General features: G+C 40.9%; 1 long non-coding RNA gene across 1 annotated transcript; it reads right to left on the reverse strand.

The window, feature by feature from the left end:
- Window positions 1–2125: 2125 nt before the first annotated feature.
- LOC113232560 lies at window positions 2126–19796 on the reverse strand. Its single transcript, XR_003310638.1, has 3 exons — window positions 19673–19796; window positions 3872–3940; window positions 2126–2233 (listed from the first exon to the last, which is right to left on the reverse strand). It is a non-coding gene; the product is annotated as an uncharacterized LOC113232560 (long non-coding RNA).
- Between the last annotated feature and the right edge of the window lie 2494 nt (window positions 19797–22290).

Here is a 22290-nt window from a genome sequence, read left to right on the forward strand (position 1 = left end):
AAAAGCTTATTGTTCGTGTAATAGAGCGAAACAAAGCCGCTGTAAACGCGTAACACCTATTGCAAGGTCTTAAAATTTTCTGTCTGGCTCAAGCTGATTAATTAGCCTATTGAAGGATTTCATAGTATTTATCTCAGAGCATATACATAGGACGGGAGGCGCTATTAGTGTTATTTCTGAAAAAAAACTTCCTGCCACTTTTTTTTATAATATCAAGTGACAAGACGAACAAGTCGTGCGCCTGAAGGTAAGCTACACGCCTGTCCGTAACATTTACAGTGCCACTCAGAGCTTTAAATTGCAAAGATCTGTGGGGCACTACCACTGCGCCCGTCACCCTGAGACATAAGTTGACAAGTCCCATAAGGCATATGGGACTTGTAATTTCACTAGCACCTTACCCTTCAAAACCGGAACACGGTAATGCTGACATTGCTGCTTGGCGGCAGAAATAGGTAAGGTGGCAGTACTACCCAGGACGAACTATTTCACAAGGAGCTCTACTATTACTGAAAGAGCTTTAGACGGGCAGGGGGTAATACTACAAGCAAACAGGTGCACTCAAATGCAATATTGAGTTGTGTTACAATAGTCTCCCACAAGCAAAAGTCGACATCACTAGCTTATTTTAAAACACACATTCATGTCATGTCCGTACACAGAATATGCCTATAAAAGAAGTTCCGTGAATATGCTAGAGACGGGACGTTATCGACGTAACGGTGTCCATCGTTGTCTAGCCTGGTGTAACAGAGATTTGTTTTGCAAGATTGTATGGCGCAAGACGACATATTTCATTGAGAACTTGACGCGGTGAATTCGATAATGGAAATGAAAAAAACATCGATTCGAAAGTAGTGTTTATTATGCGATGATATTTTTATTTATTTAATAGGTTATTATACAGGAAAATTACAACAAGTAACAATGAATACAAGGAAAATTAAAACAAAAGGTTCTGCTTATTTCTAATAGAAATTTCTTATTGCAGACCTAAATACAGGGCACTATAACTAAAAGAACGGGCATATGTGCACAACAAAACAAAAAAAAATATATAATAATAAAATTATATTATATTATTTTTAGGAAATGAAACTATTTTTCCGAATTTAAATCGCGTATATTTGTCGCGTAACCGACGTTTCGAGCCCTTTACAGGTCCTATGGTCACGGTTGACTGTCAGTCGACCGGGTACCTGAAACGCTCTTTCAGGTACCCGGCAGACACAGGGTTATGTAAAATATTATAAAGAGTGGTCACTCGGTCATATTTACGCAGCCCAAAGATGAACCTTATACATAGGTTTTGCAGACGTTCAAGCTTATTTAGCAGCTCTTCAGTAGCATCCAAATAGCAGGAAGCAGCATAGTCTAAGAAGGGGAAAATAAATGTTTGGACTAAACATATCTTGGTTTTTAAAGGTAAAACGTTTTGGAGGCGCTTAAGTGAGTGCAGAGAAATAGTTTTTTTTTTTACTTGTACCTTGACAAAGGGGACTGCCTATCCATGACGCCTCCATCAGTCCATTCTCAGGTAATTATCTAAGGTGTCATCTAAGGTATTTATGAACATTTTCCAATTATGGAACAATATAAGAGAGCGTTGAGGTGTTATAGAAGATGTAGTGACAAAGATAGAGAAAGTGATCATGAGACATGTGAAGGGCATGAAATGTTTGTTTGTTTGAAAAATAAATATACACGATCAATATCCGAAAAATTGTTTTATTTCTCTAACTCGATATTCACAAACGATATAATATCATAAAACTATTACTCATATTCTTTACTAATGTTAGTAGGTGCAAAATTATACATAATAAACACTGCTACATACATGCGCATCAAAACAATGCCTCGGATATGGACAGTCGAGCGTGTCCACTATTGAACGCAGGATGAGGATGGTGGGTGGCTTACACCTGGTGTACCAAGGACTGTGTTTCGCTTACGTATGGCATCGCATAAAAGCAGCATCCCTCTCATCCCTCTGCAAACTACCTAGAGCACTACAGAAGCGAGGCAGCCCCATCAGCACATCTGAAGATTCCACAGGCAACAATACTTCCAGATATATTTTTTCCGGTGAAGTTGGCCGATGTAGAGACAACATGGTGAAATGGGGATGTATCAATCCGACTCAAAACCATTGCTTGCAGATCCCCCACGAAAAAAAAATGTCTCACTTGCTCTCCTGCCGTGTCTGACCAGCTGCACCCGCGAAGACCTGCTAAAGGCAACAGATAGGGGCATAGATGCAGCCGCTTTCTGGGCCAAAGAAATATAACACAGGTTTGGTATTTTATTCGTTTTTATCATTAACTCTTTTGTCATTTGTCATCATTGTTTCTTACCACATTATGAGTTCTTTTTATGTTTCCGATATTTCGGATCAGTTGTTTACACGCTCCACGATCACGAATAGACTGGCCAGCGGCAGATTATAGCTTTAAGAACAAACATATCTGTTTACCCTCTTTCGCTGTTGACGAATACCTTCATCACGATTACATGTGACGTTACCATTGTTACTCAATTTTTGCGACAAACCACAGTCCACCGAAATATCGGGAAAATAATAAAGAACTCATACCGTGCTAAGAAACCTGTAATTAATGATAATTATTGTAATACCTCCATAAGCTACAGGTAAATAGCAAAGTAAACAAATGTAATAAGTACATCACGAAACATTTTAGTTCAGCTTGCTTTACGTCCTTCCTTTTTGCCCTAGGCAGCACAAGCGGTTTAGAACTGCACATTTGAATTCCGCTTACTTTGCATTCTACTTCCGCGGTCGTTTGTTTACTTATGCGCATAAGTAGGCAATTAAATAAATGTATTAATTAAATTAATGTGAACGAACAATTAATCAATTTAGACATTTATCAACTTAACTACAAAGTAAGAGATACACAGGCTCAACTAGGTTGTATCTTTACCAATAAACCATTTACAAGTTAACTTACCTATCTATTTAAACAATTAGGCGTCAATACTATAGCGTAGTATTGGCCCCTACACATGGTAAGGTCCCTGGGGATCGATCCGTCTCAACTCAGTAGTAACCGGGCAACCACCGTCCTCAATATAATAAAAAATAAAGTTATCATTGTTTGAATTGTTGCTCGTATATCTTCTTAGCATATATTCTTCATTTCTGCACAAATCTTCTACAAGTTGAATATAGTCAAGCGAGTTCATTTTGCGATCGTCAAAACGAGCAAACTGGGTTGTAACTGCCCGTTAGTGACGGTCACAAACCAACTTCGCTTAACAGTTAGGTTTTTTCTTTCTTCTTTTCAATTCTTGTAATTGAAAATTTCCTTTACGAGATTACCCCAAACGGATGCCAAATTGTATGCAGCAACTCCTTAAGTAATAATTTAATATATTTTTTATGATACCAAGTGACAAAGAGTATAAGACGTGCGCCTGGTGTTAAGTGACATGCCTGTCCATAGCAGTTACAGTGCCACTTTAGCAGCAGCTTTAAATCACAGAAATAAATAGGAATATTTAGAGTCGTCTTAAATTGCCACAGCAAGGCAACGCGGCGCTTTGATGCATTAAAACGAGCAATACAACATGAACTTTATCTTCCACATGATTAGATAGTATTCATTAAACACAAATAATGAAAAAGAAGCTGCTCCGAGCGGCGCCAAGCGTCGAGGACTTAGCAAAATGCAATAAATGCGTAGTTAGGTATATTCAATAAAAAAAAAATCTAATTTCATCTTTCGTTACCTAAAAGTTACAAATGTGTAATTTTTTTTTGCTGTAGGTAGCTCATACTAGCGTCTAAATTTATGACTGTCCCTATTCTATTAAAACTTTATACTTTATGACTGAGGTGGAAATGTACCTAACTTATACTTTTCATTCGTTTTGTTTCGTTTCGTTTTCTTCTGAACTATTCGACGACCGCGCTTTTCTGTAAACAAAAATGAAATAGGTTAGAAAATTCATTTAGATTAGTACAAGTAACATGGTATTTGTTATCACTCAATAACTGGATGATGACACGCAGACATGTAGACATTCGTTAATTGTGAGTATAGTTTTATTTCTATTATTATATAGTTTTCTCTACCTAATTTCGTGGGCAATTTTTATTACATAAGTGTTCAAGTATTTTATCGTGAAATATTAAATACCTAATATTTCACAATGTTACACTCGAATATTAATTAAATGGGCATTTCTCCAAAGCCGCAATTTTCAGTGTCCTTGCACTAAACTCCACTTATTTATCAAAACAAAAATCCACAAAAAAAAAAGAGAGTACGTTATAGGTCGGAAGCTAACTGGAGAGCATAAAATTTTCCCAATAAACCTTTCGGACCCAATGGAAAAAATCCGAAAGGTCTGAATCCTGACAACGGTGGCGTGTCCCGAATGCAGAATCCCACACAGAGTGTTATTTTTCTCAAAATTGAAACCGTAGATGAATATTAGACGTTAGTTCACGTATAATATATTAGATGACGGTACTTCTAATCTGAATTTCACAATATACTAGACAATAGTTTTATCACAATACCTAGATTGCTGTGTGTCTCAGGCTTACGAGGGAATTTGGTGGTAGTTACTAATCACGCTACACATCAGAAGTGAAGCATTTTACAAGCTTCGGTATACATTCGTATTGTTCATCCATCAAGCCCCTGCGGCTGGAAAGAACAGGTGGACGATTTGTTACTGATTTTAGGACTTTTTGCGTATAAATACGTAACTCGGTGGATTTCGTCCAGGTTGATTTTTGAATTCAGTGAATAGGATATTTCAAAAACTAAATATTATGGTTCTATGTAATATTTTTTATGCTATGTGTTGTAACGACTAAAATATAATAATTTATTTATTTTACAAGTATTGTCGTCTACGAGTAATATCAAAAATATGTATATTTTCTGAATCCCGTGGACTTGGATTCGGTGGATTTTATGCCACCGAATTCAGAAAATCTTCCACCAAAGTCGGAAAAACCTGCTATCGAAGTCAAAGTCAAAGTCAAAGATTATTTATTCCGTAGGTAAAATAAATTTACACTCCGTGTGCAGTTGCTGGTCTGCCATCGGACGCGTCCCCAGGTGGCGGATAGGGGAACGGCTCCCAGATATGGGAGCTACCGGCTTTGGCCGGCGCGGACCAAAACCAGCAGGGAGGGAGGGAAGATAGCGCAGGTTCTGTCCGGCGCTATCTAACCCGCAACCGAGACGGTGGGCGGTGTTCGGTCCCCAGACCGGCTCCGGCCAACCCGTAATCCTGCATTGAGCGGGACCGGGGGTCCTCCTCATTGAGAGGAGGGCCGCGAGGAAGAAAACCTCTATAAAAATTACCCCAATCCCAAGGTCAGCGTGCCGAGGGGATGAATGGCTGGAGGGGGTCCAGTCCCAAGCGCCGGGGAGGGGGGAAAGGGACCACACCCTGTCAAAAGGCGAAGCTGTGGATCAGCAAAATATGAAATGGCGAATCGGAAAGTACAACTACCCCAGGAGGGTACCAGCTGCCTCGCAGCTGGAGAATCCCTCCCGGAGCCCTCGGGTTCCGGCTGCCCCTCGTATTCTGGGGGGGGGCAACGACCGCCTTACATACACTCCATCGGATTTGAGTGCCGATGCTGCGATGGCTGCGGAGTCGGACGATTCCAGTTTGATTACCGTTGAGTCCAATCAAGACTCATGCCAATTGTCGGGGAAATACTGGCAGCAGACCCGCCGAAAACGTTCCCGATCGAAGAAGGAGAGCTCAGGCTCAGATTCAGCCTCACATGAGGAATCGGCGCCAGCCGTTAAAAAAGCTACCACTGCTAAAAGAGGCAAGGGTCACCCGACTGTATCCGGGCTCATTGGCCCCTCTAAAAGCAGGAAGCAGCCCAGTGCTGCCCAAAAGGAGGAACTCCAACTGAGTGCAGAGGAAGAGGTAGCTCAACTATCTCAGAGATTGCGCGGCAGGGACACATCTTGCCTGTCTGATTCACCAACTGGCGACGATGCAAGCCTTACGGCCTCTGCTCTCAAACAGCGAATGACGGACAGCGTCGAAATTATCCGGACGGTGTCCAAAAAATCAGGAAGGCTCAAGGGCACTTTTCAAAAGGCTCTAAATGATGCCGCGATGCAAATACTACGTGTGGCGGATACACTGTTCAGCCGGACCGTTACGGAAGAAACAGCCCAGCTACAGGCAGATAACGCCCGCCTAGAAGCTGTGGTGGCTTTGCTACGTTCTGAGGTGAACGAGCTCAAGAACGAGCTAAGGACCTCATGGACAAAAGAAATGAGCTGCGAAGCAGGGCCTCGTCCTGCAACCCAAGACGCACCGATGCCAAGCAGTAGCCAGCAAGCGGTACCGTTCATCACGGAGGAGGTGACTAGCACCATTATGCGTGAAGTTGGCACAATGGTTAATGCTAGGCTAGAGGCTCTTGAAGATAGGCTGCTGCCTGAAAAGCGCCTCCGCCCACCGCTGGCAGCGGACAAAGCGAAGCATATCCCTGGTGCACCTGAGAAACCTAATATAGCGACTGCCCAACAATCGCAAGTCCCCTCAATACAGAAGGGTAAAAAGGGGAACAAACAGAAGAAGGGGAAGAGCGATTCCGCTCAAGCAGCTTCGCCCCAAAAGCAGGCTACCGTTCTGTCCGCAGCGCCCCAGTCCATGACCGAGCTTTGGTCAACAGTGGCAAGGCGAGGCACGAAAAAGAAGGCGAAGGAGGCTCAAAGACCGCTGGGTCCAAAACCCATCAAACTAAGCTCTCCTCGATCTGCGGCCGTGGTTATCACCCTGCAACCAAACGCGGCAGAAAAAGGCGTTACATACGCAAATGTGCTTGCAGAGGCGAAAAATAATATCGACCTCTCTGGCCTCGGCATTACTGCTCTACGTTTCCGTCGGGCTGCAACAGGTGCGCGCATTCTGGAAATACCAGGGACAATGAACGGCGAGAAAGCCGACTCTCTAGCTGAAAAGTTGAGAGAGACGATTAACGGTGACACCATTCGGGTCACTAGGCCCACGAAGTGCGCGGAAATGCGCATTTCGGGTTTGGACGACTCCGTCTCAATCGAAGAGGTTGTCGATGCCGTCGCACGTGTGGGAAACTGTGCGAAGGACATCATAAAAACGGGAGAGATCCGCTGGACCTCAGCCGGCCCTGGCACAGTCTGGGTGCGTTGTCCGGTGGAAATTGCCAAGAAAGTGGCCGAAAATAATCGCTTGCTAGTGGGTTGGGTCGCAGCGCAGGTTAAGCTGCTGCAAACTAGGCCAATGCGTTGCTTCCGCTGCTTTGAGCTTGGGCATGTCAAAGAGAGATGCACTGCAGAAGTAGACCGTAGCGATCAATGCTATCGTTGCGGTCAGCCTGGCCATAAAGCGAAACAGTGTTTTGCTGCACCATACTGTACGTTGTGTGCAACCGTAAAAAAACCCGCAGGGCACAGGGTGGGCAGCAAATCCTGTGCTGACCCCCGCTCTAAGAAGAAGAGGACAAAAACTGCAGCTGGAACTGCGGTGGAACTAGTTCAGTTTCCAACCAACAACCAGGTCAGGGCCGAGGAGGTGACTATGGAACTCTCATAATTGCGACCCGCCACTTTTTACAAGGAAATATCAACCACTGCGCCAGAGCCCAAGACCTCTTGCTCCAAACTATGGCGGAATGGTTGATACAAGTGGCCGTGATTGCCGAGCCATACTTTGTCCCGCCCAGAGATAACTGGGCAAGCGACAAGGAAGACACGGTAACCATAATTTCTCAAGCTTCCGCTGGCTCCCCGCCCCTCGAAAAAGTAGCGAGGGGTAATGGATGCGTTGCGGCAGCATTGGGAGAGATTGTCGTGTTGGGAGTGTATTTCTCTCCTAATAAACCTTTATCAGACTTTGAGAGGTTTCTAGTAGAGTTGGGGAACATGATTGGGCAATGTCACCCTCGCCCTGTACTCGTTCTCGGGGATTTTAACGCCAAATCCCTGGCGTGGGGGTCCTCAGTAACTGATGCGCGTGGCGAGGAACTTGAAGAATGGGCGTTGGCCACAGGGCTTGTTATCCTCAACAGAGGAACTACCAATACATGCGTCCGGCAGCAGGGCGGCTCAGTTATTGATATAACGTTCGCCAGCCCCGGTTTGGCACAACGCGTCTGTGGATGGAAAGTTATAGAAGACGTGGAGACGCTTTCGGACCACAGGTACATAAGGTTCGATGTCTCTTCATCCTTAGCATCCCCGCGCAACCACAGCAGAAGAGTCCACCAAAACAATAGCCCGAGATGGTCCTTAAAGCATCTAGACAGGGATGCCATGATAGAGGCATCCATAGTCAAGGCCTGGATTGCTGCTCCAGACAACCCTGTTGCGATCGAAGAAGAGGCGGATTGGTTTGTTGGCTCAATGACTGAGATCTGCGACGCAGGCATGTCGCGAGTCAAGCCTAACTCTCCAAAGCGTCAGGTGTACTGGTGGTCAGCGGAGTTCTCACAGCTACGCGGCGCGTGTGTGGAGGCGAGACGCCGGTACACTCGACAGCGCAGACTGCGTTGTCGAGACCAACAGAAGGAGACGCAACTGTACGAATTATACAAGCTGGCGAAAAAGACTCTGCAGTTGGCCATCAGCAGGGCTAAAACCCAGGCTAGAGAGGAACAGCTGAAAACTCTTGACCAAGACCCTTGGGGACGCCCATACAAAGCGGTAAGAGGTAAACTTCGCCCTTGGGCTCCTCCACTGACACAAACTCTTCAGCCACAACTGCTAGAGGATGTTGTGTCAGCCTTGTTCCCAAGCAGAGCAGAATTCTCACCTCCAACTATGGTGCAGTCCGAGACTGTCACTGAAGACGAGGCACCAGAAGTCTCTTGCGCCGAGTTAAGTGTGGCCGTAAGGAAACTCAAGGCAAAGAATACTGCACCGGGACCTGGCCGTGCCTGGGTTTTGGCCCTGAAAGTTCTGGAGCCCAGACTAAGGCGCCTTTTAGACGCATGCCTAGAGCAAGGGCGGTTTCCAAAACGCTGGAAAACAGGTAGGCTGGTGCTTTTGCGTAAAGAGGGACGCCCGGCGGACTCACCATCCGCATATCGCCCTATAGTGCTGCTCGATGAGGTGGGCAAGCTCTTTGAGCGCATAATCGCAAACCGCCTCATCGGACAGATGCGAAGGGTGGGTCCAGACTTGGCCGACAACCAGTTTGGCTTCCGCGAAGGTAGATCGACTATAGATGCGATCTTCCGTCTTAAGCGCCTGGCCGAGGAGGCAGTGTCCCAGGGAGATGTGGTTTTGGCGGTGTCTCTTGACATCGCCAACGCCTTCAACACCATGCCCTGGAACTGTATATTAGAGGCACTAAAGTACCACAACACACCCTCGTACCTGCGCCGGACTATAGCAGACTATCTCGCGGACCGCTTTGTGTCATATCAGGGACGCGAGGTATGCCGACGACGGCAAATGTCGTGCGGTGTTCCACAGGGATCGGTCCTCGGTCCGCTCCTGTGGAACATCGGATACGACTGGGCACTGCGAGGGGATAATCTCCCAAACGTCGACGTATTATGCTACGCTGACGACACATTGGTGACAGCGCGCGGAAAAAGCCACAGGGAGGCTTTAATTTTGGCCACAGCTGCTGTAGCCCAAGTTGTCAGAAGAATACGTCGGCTGGGCCTGGAGGTAGCCCTAAATAAGTCAGAGGCCCTCTGTTTTCATGGACCTAGACATAAACCACCTGTAGGATCCCGCATCGTGGTTAGTGGTGTTCATATCTCTGTCGAGTCGACGATGAGATATCTCGGACTAGTCCTCGACAGTCGATGGAGCTTCAGAACCCACTTTCAACACTTGATGCCAAGGTTGATGCGAGCAACGGCCGCACTCGCTGGATTGTTGCCGAACCTCGGGGGACCTAACGCTGCTTGCAGGCGGCTATATGTGGGCATTGTGCGTTCTATAGCCTTGTATGGGGCCCCAGTGTGGGCCGAAGCCCTAAATGGCGGAAATGTGGCCCTATTGCGCAAGCCTCAACGGGCGATGGCAATTAGAGTCTCGCGAGGGTACCGCACAATTTCCTACGAGGCGGCCTGCTTGCTGGCAGGGTCTCCCCCTTGGGATTTGGAGGCGAGAACTCTCGCCGCAGCTTATGTGTGGCGTGAAGAGGCGCAAATTCGGGACCTCAGACCAACACCCGAGGAGGTTGAGGTTAAGAGGTCTGAGCTGCGTCTCATTCTGTACGACGAGTGGCGACGGAGACTGACGCAACCCTATGCTGGTCTCCGAACAATCGAGGCAGTTCGTCCAGTCTTATCGGAGTGGCTGGACAGGAAGTATGGCGTCCTGACATTCCGCATGACACAGGTGCTCTCGGGGCATGGTTGCTTCGGGAAGTACCTGTGTCGAATCGCCGGAAGGGAGCCTACTTCAGCATGTCACCACTGTGACAGCTGCCTCGAAGAGACGGCCCAGCACACGCTGGAGGAGTGTCCTGCGTGGGTTAAGCAGCGCGGTGAACTTGTCGCCGCCGTGGGGAGCGAACTTTCTCTCCCAACCATAGTTCGTTCAATGGTTGAGAGCAAAAGGTCGTGGGACGCAGTCCAGGCATTCTGCGAGGAGGTCATGGTGAAGAAAGAGGCGGCGGAAAGGGAAAGGGAAGATTCAGCCCCTGACCCGATCCGCCGTCGGAGAGTGGGTCACAGAAGGAGAGCTATGGCTCTTCAGCTGCCGACATAGGCGGGTAACGGGAGGCGAAAGCCCCCGTGACATGGGTCCATGAGCGGCAGACTTAGGGGATTCCGTCGCTCGTTACTGGTGGACCCGAGATGGCGGCGTATGTGTTCCGCGTCTGCCACTCAAGATTGTTGACGGGGAGACAAGAACTCTCCCCGAAAAGCGAGATGGGGTTCGGCGCCCAGTCAGATCAATCACCGCCGGAGTCGCGGAAGAATGCGTAAGCGTCCCCGTGTCTTCGGAACATGGTGAGAAGATGGAACACCGTCAGGTTTTAGTCGGTAGGAGTCCGACATAACCCTTCGCCTCCCCCGGGCGGAGGGTATCCACGAGGATTCCCTGACGTAAAAAAAAAAAAAAAAAAAAAAAAGTTGTAGTTTGTAGTTAGTTAAGTTATAGAGTTGACGTACAATCGTAAAGTTTTATTTTTGTTTAAATACAAGTTATTATATGGATGCTTATGTGACCGATTGCGACAGAGTTATTGAATCAACTAAATTATAATAAAATGTGAATCAGTCGATTCACGTAAAGTAGAGCGCAAACTCAGCGTCTAAATCTTGTACGTGACCCGTACACTATCTAAGGTCACTCCTAAGAAGAGTGCTTTATTAACAAAGTCTAACTTTTCTCCGTTTATTTCTATGCTTGGACTAGTCGATTTTACGTTAGGTAATTCAAATTTAACACATTTTGTCTTCTTGGCAATAAGCAATAAATTGTTAGCATTAAACCAATAAACTACCTTAGAGAGGGTATCATTAATATGGTCATAGTTAATGTCATGTCTGTCTGTTTTAAAAATCAAGGATGTGTCATCAGCAAACAACACTATAAATCGAAGCTATATTTTTTTGAAAAGCAAGAATTTTATACGTTTTTTCATATAAACGTTCATATATTACTGTTGATTTTCACAATTTTATATTACTACTTGCTTCTCAATGAAAATGAATAAGGAAAATTAAAACAGAAACCAAAAATTGGAAATCAAGAAGATGAAGCAACATGCTAGAAAACAAAAACAAGACAAAAAGAGATCCGATTATATGTGAAAGAATTAAAAAAAAAAGTTAGACAGAGGTATACGAAGAAAAAGCGGAAGAAAAGATTTTAAATCTACGTGAATTACCTCGTCATGTACAAAAAGTAATGAAAGATAATAATCGCGCACGTTTCCAAAAATGTATTGCTTTTGTAGTTACAGATTAAGTTCTAAATTTTTTTTAAGAAAAGAGGCACGGAAATACTTTGCGTGATTGAAAAAAGGCTGAACGGCCAAACTGTAAACTGATTTTAATTAATAGTTATAAGTCATAAGATAAAATTTGTTAGCGTTATTCTGGTCGATTTATAAATAAATTTTAATTTTTAAAGCCTGGTTTAATAGTTAGTCGTATTAGTAAATGTTTAAGTATATTATTGAATATTTTTATTGCCTTTTCCATACTGTTTTATTCAAAAATTACGCCTTTTGTCAAGAAATCATGATTTCGGTGGTAGTTGAATTCGGTGGATCAAATATAAAATACCATTAAGTATTAAGAATCCATTTACCCAATTAACGGAATCTTATGTAAGTTTGAGTTCTTTTTCCTTCCCGTTCAATGTTTTTCCTGAAATTAAGAAAGAAAAAAATTCGACCACTGATGTCAGAGAATTTAGCCCTTCTAGGAGAAATGCCCAAATAAAACTTCATGGTAATTAATATTCTAGTATATTCAAGTAATAAAAATTGCCACCGAAATTAAACAGATAAAACTAACCTTAAAATTACCCAGGCACTAGAACCCTGCAACATTTCGAAAAATAAGTTTCAAAGACAATATTAAACGTTAATAAATTTTGAGCATATTTTATAAACATTGATGAGTAGGCAGTATGGTCTTTGCCCTTGCCTGTCTCTTTTATAATAATATTTTTTCTTTAATTTTAAACGTATCGTATATGTAGTCCATTTATTTCATAATAGGTATATTCAAGGCACAGAAAAATACAATACTAGACAAAACTTATTATAAAAATTTAAATACCAAAAAGTTTATAGGTTGGAAATAACGTCGAGAGCCGCAACATAATGGTCACAACCCTGGGGCATCGTCGTGATTAAGAAAACGAATGATTCGCCAATGAAGTAGAGTCTTTGACGCATGCTAATGCTGCCGCCGTCCATAGGCTGTATGCCTTACCTAAATCAGGCTCTACCTCCTCGAGGAGGGGCAGCATGTTAGCGCCTCTTTAGACGCTGTGGCTGCTGGCTACGATGGTTTGACGTTTGTTTTTTATCAGCAAAAAGCGCAAAGCTGTAGCGAGAGCTGAGATACATCGAGAGAAAGAAAATGGCGGGTTTCTGTACATACCTACAGTTTATACACAAATAAATTTTTATTTTAAGTATCGTTATACCAATTTATACAAATTTTGATTGAAGAAAAAATTTAAACAAAGGTCTAGTAGGGCTTGTCACACGCTTTTAGCCTTTCCCAAAAGACAAAAAAAATGCTACTATTAGTATTACACTAATAAGTTACAAACTATGTTAGTAAACAAATAATTTTAGCTAAATAATATTCATTCGAGCCACACTATCACACCAAAAATGCCTAAGCCTGAAATATTGACGGAGCCTATTCCACCAATTTTTCCTTGAACGTTTTCAGGACACTATTAAAGCTATTCCTAGTCCTCTGCAGTTCTTCCTGATCATAGCATCGTTCTTTAGATGAACTAATATATCTGGATGAATAAAACAAAAAAAACATTATTACCATAGATTTGCTCGTTTTCCGCTCTCAATAATTTCCCTAACCGAATTTTAAAAATCTGTTTTTTTTTTATAATATTAAGTGATGGGACGAACACGTCGTGCGCCTGCTAAACGTCAGTCGATAACCATGTGCCTGTAATTTCACCAGCACCCTAAACCCTTCAAAACCGGAACGCAGTAATGCTCACATTACTGCTGGGCGGCAGAAATAGGTAAGGTAGCAGTACCTCACTGGACGGACTCTTTCTCAAGGAGCACTCCTGCTGTTAGAAAGACAGAGAACCAAGGTCGTCGACATAACTGGTAGAATCAGCAATTGAAATAGCGGTGGATTCGCCATATCTGTAGAAGCACCAATAATTGATAGGAGAAAAGAAAGAAGGAGTTCTTGAGCGGAGACAACGGCTTTGGAAACATAGTGTAGGACGCGCTCTAGTCGGATAGATGCGACCAGCTGATGACTGGGCGAAAAAGCACACTGAGAGGGGCCTGTGTCCAGCAGTGGACTGCGAAGGCTAATAATGTATGTGTGTGTAATAAAAAATAATATCGAAGGGTATCGTGGCTTATTGGTTTTTAGTAACAACAATTAACTATTCCTAGTAATAATATTATAATAATTAAATAATAATTAGGGCGACAACTCTCTTAACGATTGTCACACAAAAGTGTAAACAAAACAAATCCATTGTAAACAATCATGATACGACAGAGTAGGGTGATTAACTAAGCGACACTTATCATTTGTAAAAAAAGATAAGTTCTGTTTTAGCCGACTTCAAAAAAGGAGGAGGTTCTCAATCCGAATGGTTTTTTTGTATGTATATTACATAATGACTCCGGCCGGCACTTGTGAACCGATTTTGAGTATTCTTTTTTTTGTTGAAAAGAGGGTTTCTCAGTATTGGTCCCATTTAAATTTGAAAAAAATATAGAGTTTGCTACCCTTAGAGGGGGCTCTAAGGGTAGCAAACTAGGGGATGAATCCGGTTTCGATTTCTGGTAACCGATTTCAATAAAACTTGGCAAATAGATATAATTCCACAAACCTTTGAGGTCGGTTTAACTTAAGAAAATAGTACTAAGAACTAACCGCTGTTGCTAGAAAAATTTGGCATTGGAAGATTATTATATTATACCAACTAGTGCATTCGACTTCGTCTGCGTAGAATAAGTACTTCGAGTAGCCTACTACTTACCTGAGAAATGATTAGTTCTCAATACAAACTTTTAACCCCTTTCACCCACTTTAAGATTAATTTTTATGACAAAAAGTGCCCTATGTCCTTCCCTTAGGTCCTATATCTATCTCTATATCAGTACCCTTCATTCGACTAAATAAGTTATTCTACATTTCAGTTGATTACCATATGTGAGATGGAGGACAAATGCGCATTTATATTTTATATAAAAAAAATGACGTAAATTATGTATTAGATATAGTTACGTGGAAAATTTTAGGCAAGCCGATGGGAATGGAGTTATATGGACGCCTTGCCACTGTTCTATATCAAAATTCATCAAATTTGGTTCAGCGGTTTAAGGCTGTTACACATAAACACGATACGACGTGTTAATGTGTAAGAGCCCTTAGGTGTGAAGACATCCCAGACCGAGCTACTTTCGCATTTATAATGTAAGTTTGGATTATTATAATATTGTTGATCCCATAGGTTGATCTCTACTGGTTAGGCTGGTTGGTACCAGTACACAGAAAGGCTAACAAATTCAACGGTGTGACAGTAATTATTTTTATTTAATTATTATATTTGTGAATAATAATTTGTAGTTGCTATATTTTTTTCCCAAGACTGGTACCGTAGTATACAGTTATCATAATCATTAATACTAAAAATCTATCTAATTTGTACCTGCTTGGCACTGGTTTCTTTTAAGGAGAAGTTTTAGGCCAAAGCCCGTCAGCTAGTCCAGTACGGATTGAAAACTTGACTCTTCTTCTATGAGAAATGTGCTCTTTTTCCAATACGCAAGTTTCGCTATGATGTTTAATAAGTGAACCAAACTAAACTGTGCGCAGTTCGAAAAGTCTCTGCCTACCCTTCGGTAGGAGTCGAACACTGTACCTCGTACATAAGGAACCAACTCAACTAAGCCATTATGGCTCATTTCTGCATAAACCTGTGTAATAAATAGAATTACTGAATTCCGGTTTTAATGGTGACATGGGATTAGTCAATTTATGTCTCAGGGTGACAGGGATAGTGGGCAGTGCCCCTCAGATCTTTGTAATTTAAAGCTCTGATTGGCACTGCAACCGTTACAGGCGTGTAGCATAGCTGCGCATGACTATCTCACATGTATATGTGAAATTTTGTAACTATTTAACTGCCCCCGTGGCCGAACGGTTACCATGCCGGATTGCCACGCATAAGCCCCAGGTTCGATTCCCAGGCCGTGAGAAATATTTTGTATGGCCTACATTTATTTCTTTCGTAAGTTTGTTTGGGTGTCATTTGTGGTTGAGTATGTGTGTGTCCATGGCACCCGCGACACAGGGTTTCCTTAGTGCGGGACTATGTTGAGTGTGTGCGTTATTGTTATTATTTATTGTTATTAATTTCGTTCCTGAAATCTTCAAACCTCAATCCTGAAAATGTGTCAATAAGCAGATATGGCTGTAATAATGCCCGCATCAAATGGGCAATGTAATAAAAACTGCATGTATAATCACTTTTCCCTGCTAATATTAATAATGACCACACTGTTTTGATCAAAGTAGGGATACTAATGATCTGCAGCGTTTTGGTTAAGTTAGGTTAGGTTATTGCCCGCGAGTAGGGTATTACTCATACCGACAGGTCCAAGGAAAATACAAAAATTAGGCCATCTTTATCAAATGGACCATGGACATTATTTTTTTACTCTTGCCGATCAGTCAAAGTCAAAGTGAAATAATCATTTATTTCATAAGTAAATTTTTTACACTTGAAAACGTCATTTTTTAAGCTACAGCTTGTTCCCTAAGCTGACCTCACTGAGAAGAACGAGCAAGAAACTCCAGGGATGTCTCTTTTCAAATAAACTTAAATGCTGTGGAACACACTTTCAATCATAATACCATGGAATGACATCTAGACCCATGTTGTTTTTCCATACATCTTTATGTAACACATACTCTACAGTTTGTAACATGAATTTTCAATTAAAATACTTTTAATGTTTGTTTTAAACTTAGTAAAAGATAATTTTAATACATAGTCTTGGTCACTAACCAGTCCTTATTCATAATGCCCGATTAATCAAATTCCTTGTAGCATATAGTTCTTCCTCGCTCCGCTTTAATAGATAATGAAATATAGCTACATGTTCCAATGAAGCTACATTGTTAGCTTTGTTTCTACATTATGTCGTTTTATGGATTTATAGAACCCCACACCACATAAGTACCTATATAATAGAATATTTGTGACTGCATTTAAAAACTATTAAATAAGGAGAAATAGGAGGTGAAGCAAAGGGGGCGAGAACATATTTGTTTCGATGTTATTAACGAGACAAGGTTACCCAGGACAATAGTAACACTCTTATAACACCTGTGCCAACATGGCCTGAACACATGGTTAGTCAAGAAATTTCGAATTTCAAATTAAATAAGTTATCTGCTTAGTTATATGATATCTTAGAGTTTTATATTATGCTTCTTTGGCGAACTATTTAACCGTTTATTTTTAACCGACTTCAAAAAAAGAAGGAGATTCTCTATTCGACTGTATTTTTTTTTGTATGTATGTTACGCGATACTCCGGCCTTGTGAGCCGATTTTGAGTATTCTTTTATGTTGAAAATAGGGTACTTCAATAGGACCACTATTTGAAGGAAATATTCCACTCCTAAGGGTAGCAAACTAGGGGATGTATCTGATTTCGCGCATTTTCCTGTAACCGATTTCAATAAAACTTGGCAAATAGAAATTCCACGCACTTTTGAAGTCGGGTATTTTGGTACTCTGTACTGAGGTTATTGTTTTATTTATAGGTATAGTGAAAGCGTTCGTGACCTGAAAGACGGTCTCTGGTCTTAAATGGTACTGAAATAGTTTTATTTATTTCCACAATCGTATGTGCCGATTGAAAAACTTACACTATTTTGCCATACAAATGTTTATACAGTATGTTGTACCATTACAGGCGTATTCAATTACGTAACATAACATCAAAAACTTTAATTTAAAAAGAAAATAGAAAAATAAAAATAATGTACAGAGAATAAAAAAGAAAACGAAAAGTACTATCTAGGAGATTATCAAACGAAACCGCTAAGACTCTAACCCTTAAATCAGTTCCGTAGAGACACGAATATAGTTATCGTAGCGTATCGTAGCGAGCGAAGCTATCTTAGCATACGCTCAAATAGGAATAAGTATTCAACAAGTAATACTGCCACTGCAAGGTACAATTTTCAGTTCGTATATTTCTTGCAGTGGCACCCTGTGCTTCATCATGTTAGTACAGCTCTCGCAGTGCCATCTCGGAAAGAATACATTGATAAAATCAACAGAATTACCAATTTGGTACGTAACAAACCAGGATTTCGTGCAGCGCGAGAATCTAATTGGTGGTCAATTATCAAGGTTTTTTTATAATATCAAGTGACGTGGCGATCAAGTCGTGCACCAGATGGTAAGCTATGTAGCTTAGCAGCAGGCGTGTGCCTAACCATAACAGTTACAGTGCCACTGCACCAGTCACACCGAGACACAAGCTGATAAGTCTCATGCGCCTGTCATTTCACCAGCACACCCTTCAAAACCGGAACACAGATATGCCTACATTACTGCTTGGTGGCAGAAATAGGTAAGGAAAATCCCTGGATAAACTCTTTCATAAGTTCTACTGCTACTAAAAAACGGTTTGGTGGCGCTGCTGTACTGAAAAAAAAAGTTACTGATAATTGTCTTCAAAAAGCAAAAAGCTTGTGGCTTACATGGCAACACTGAGCTGTGAACCGAATATCACCACACAGTTTTTCAACTTGCGCAGTCTCCATGCTGTTGCCAGCTATATCTCGGAGGAAATATATGAGTAAAAATTTAAAAGCATTTTCATTCTCTTTGGCATAAAAAAAACAAGTAAGTATTCCTCTTACACACAAGTCAGTTTACAACTTTTTATTACTTGAGACTCGTTTGGATCGTACAGTCAAACGGCACACAGTTTTAAAAGACTATGTTTAAGCTAACGAAATTGTACTCTTTTTAAATTCTAAAACAAATAATAAATCATTAAAACATACAAGATCGTAATCGTAGGTAGGGGCATCGGAAGCAATTGAGGGGCGTTTGAAAAAAAATCTGAATTATCTATATAAACTACACTACAATTGTATATAATTTCATTTCCTTGTGATCTTTTGTGTTAAATTAATAAACAAAATAGTATGTGTTTTCAATTATTTTTTATAGTGGTGGGCGTTGCACTTTTTTTATCTTGTCCGGTGAACCAAAAAGTTTGGGAACCTATGTGTAACAATAATAATTCAAGGGTATTGTCTCCACTTCAACATTTCAGTAATTGATATCAATGTCCAACTGTTCTGCACAAGTTTTATGGAATTGGAGAATGTATTAAAAGCTGGCTATAGTTCATCTGCTGGCTAAATGGTTCCAAACTTCACATGTGCTTTTGTATAGTTATTTACAAAGTTATTACATTCAATTCTGTATTCAAAACAAAAGCATTATAGGTATTTCAGCATGTACAAAATTGAAATAAAAGTGCGTAGACATGCTATTGCATTTACAATATTTTTTCGGTTACCCGTTTTGAAACCATTTTAATTTATTTACATGCAATTAATGTTAAATTTTTTCGGTTGCTGAAACTTATAATAATAACCCTTCTAGGTGCCTAAAAAGAGCTTATAGCGCTAAAGTGTATCGAATCAGACCATAACATAAGCGAATGACGCTTAAGTATGTATATGAAAATATATTTCATTCAATATATTTTGTACCAATTCTTCGGCTGATTTCAAGTTGTTGAACTGCTAGCATGGTCTCTATGAAGTCAATGCCATTGGCTTAAACTTCACACATAGTCAACCTATGATAATAAAAGAATATCCATCATACTTGTACACTTAGTATGTATTAATAAAGGCTGCGTAGAGTATCACTTGAAAGGTATGTACCAAATATAAGAAAAACAAATGACAATCTCACCCAAATCCAAGCGCGGTACACAGCAGCCACAATCATTAAATTCATTAACGTGTTGTTAAATTAATAATAAATTACAGATAATGATTAATGAACGATAGACCTGTATCGGAAAGTGATCGGGGCTGAACTGAGCTGGGTTGCTGCGGTTCGGCAATGTAGGTCTTGTGAACGATATCATACAGCCTTCGAGGTACAGGGCTGTACTTTACTCTTTAAAATAATATTTAATACCTTCAATTAGTAGTTACAGGTTTCTTGGCACAGAATGAGATTTTATTTTTCTCCCGATATTTCAGAGTGGTTTCACGCTTCATGATCATGGGTTGATCATAGGGTCAAGTCGTAACCATAGAACGTGAAACCGTTTTGATATATCCTTGGTAGATACAGCCGTAGAGTGGTATGAAATCTGTATGTACCTACTAACAATCATAACAAAAACAATAATAATATTTTTTATCAGTAGCTTGTGAAAAAGTTCGTCCAGGGAATTACTACCACCTTACCTATTTTTTCCGCCAAAAAAAAATGTATGTAAAAACAATGTAATAAAATAATGTGAGCATTACTGCGTTCCGGTTTTGAAGAGTAAGGTGCTGGTGAAATTAAAGGCATTGTCAACTTATGTTTCAGGATGACGGGCGCAGTGGCAGTGCCTCTCAGATCTTTGTGATTTAAAGTTCTGAGTGGCACTGCAACTGTTATGGACAGGCGTATCGCTCACCATCAGGTGCACGACTTGTTCGTCCCGTCGCTTGGTATCATATTTGTTTTATGTAAAGTATTTGATGGGACGTAGTCATCAGTTACCCTTCATGGACATCTGCAACATCAGCTGCCTATGCGTCGCCAGCCTTTGAGAGCCCTGTTGACTCTCTTTTTGAAGAACCCCATAATGCAAAGTCATAATGCAAAGGAAATACTCCAGGAGGGAGACTATACCACATCTTTATTATGTATATTATTATTGTCAATGTTTAACTTTACGCATAGTCGATCTATTTTTACTTTCAAATAACTTAATGCCTCTCGTGGGTCCTGACGAAAACCAGCACCTTAGGAAACTTTGGCGTATGCTGTGTCAGCGCCGTTTCACTACTATGACAATCATGTTTTGTTTTTTTCTTTTATGCTTAATCTGTATTTGTGTTATATCAGTGAATAAAGTGTTTATCTATCTATCTATCTATCTTGCAGGTTCGAGGAAGGAAAGTTAAGGCGTCAAGGATGTGGGGATGGGATCTACTCCTTTGGAGGGGGGATGCGATCTACTCCTTTGGAGGGGGGATGCGACGATGGAAACGTCACGGTGGCACCAGTTCATAAAGTACCAGTTATTCACTAAGTAGCAGCTTGATCCAGTTGACTCCATCCAGTGTTTTGGCTGTTCGTGTTATCGATGATCCCAAACTCAAAGGGCTCCAAACCAAGACTATACCCTGAAAATCTTAACGTCTATCAAGTAATTGTTAAGTTTTTATTGAAAATCACGATCTTTCGCCATGATAAACAATTATTTTTGTGAAATTACTCCACTAGTTTTTTATGATTATTGTTTGATTGATGATTGATGATTATTATTATTTATTTATAGGTACAAATATCGAACACTAAGTTAAAATTCCTTCGATTCGGCTGAATTCGAACCAGCGTCTTCCAGCAAACTATGCTAGACACTATGCCAACTTAGCCACGGAACGAACCAACGTACCCTATTAGAGTTTTCGTTAACCGGATACTGTGTAAGAACTGTAGAAGTACATCATTGAAAAATATTATCATAAATTAATTTTATTTATTTGGGAAATATACAGTATTATATAATACATTTCATTTTTAACATATATGAAACGAACACTAGCCAACAGCTAAACAGTTTCCACTATTGTTTAAATTAAGTTACGTTGGATAGACAAATTTGCACATAGCTATAACCAGGTAACAACTAACATAATAATTACCACTAAGCAACAAATTGTAAATCACTTTTAATTATAATTTAAATTTATTGAATATCATGATGTTCAACCACCACGATATTTAACTATGTTATGGGAAATCACTCCTCTAGTTTGTTATAAGCATAAATACAAATATCGAACACTAAGAAAAATTCCTACGATCGATTAATAACTATGTTAATAAAATAAAAGCTTCCGAATGGCATATTTGAACCGGAATGGCTTATTGTCAAATATATTAATTTCTTCATATACATATGTACATTATTATATTGTATACAAGCCCGTACAAGGAACCTATTTTTAGGTAGGTTCCTTGGTATAATAAAGTCACTTATCATACGTCAAATGTGCTTTACTAACCGACTTCAAAAAAGGAGGAGATGCTCTATTCGACTGTATGTTTTTTTTGTATGTATGTTACGCGATAACTTCGGTGTTTGTGAACCGATTTTCATGATTCTTTTTTTGTTGGAAAGGGGGTACCTCCATAAGAGTCCCATTTAATTTTGAACAAAATCATCCACCTCTTAGGGTGGCTGTTCACGCATGAAGATTCATTTTTATAAATACCGCCAAATTTTGTTATAAGGAGCAATTATTTTAATGGTTGATTTTGTTATTATCCAATTCAAGGCGTTTTTCTCTCAATATACT

This window comes from Hyposmocoma kahamanoa, unplaced genomic scaffold, assembly GCF_003589595.1.
Source record: "Hyposmocoma kahamanoa isolate Upper Pololo Valley unplaced genomic scaffold, ASM358959v1 76, whole genome shotgun sequence".
Lineage (NCBI taxonomy): Eukaryota > Metazoa > Arthropoda > Insecta > Lepidoptera > Cosmopterigidae > Hyposmocoma > Hyposmocoma kahamanoa.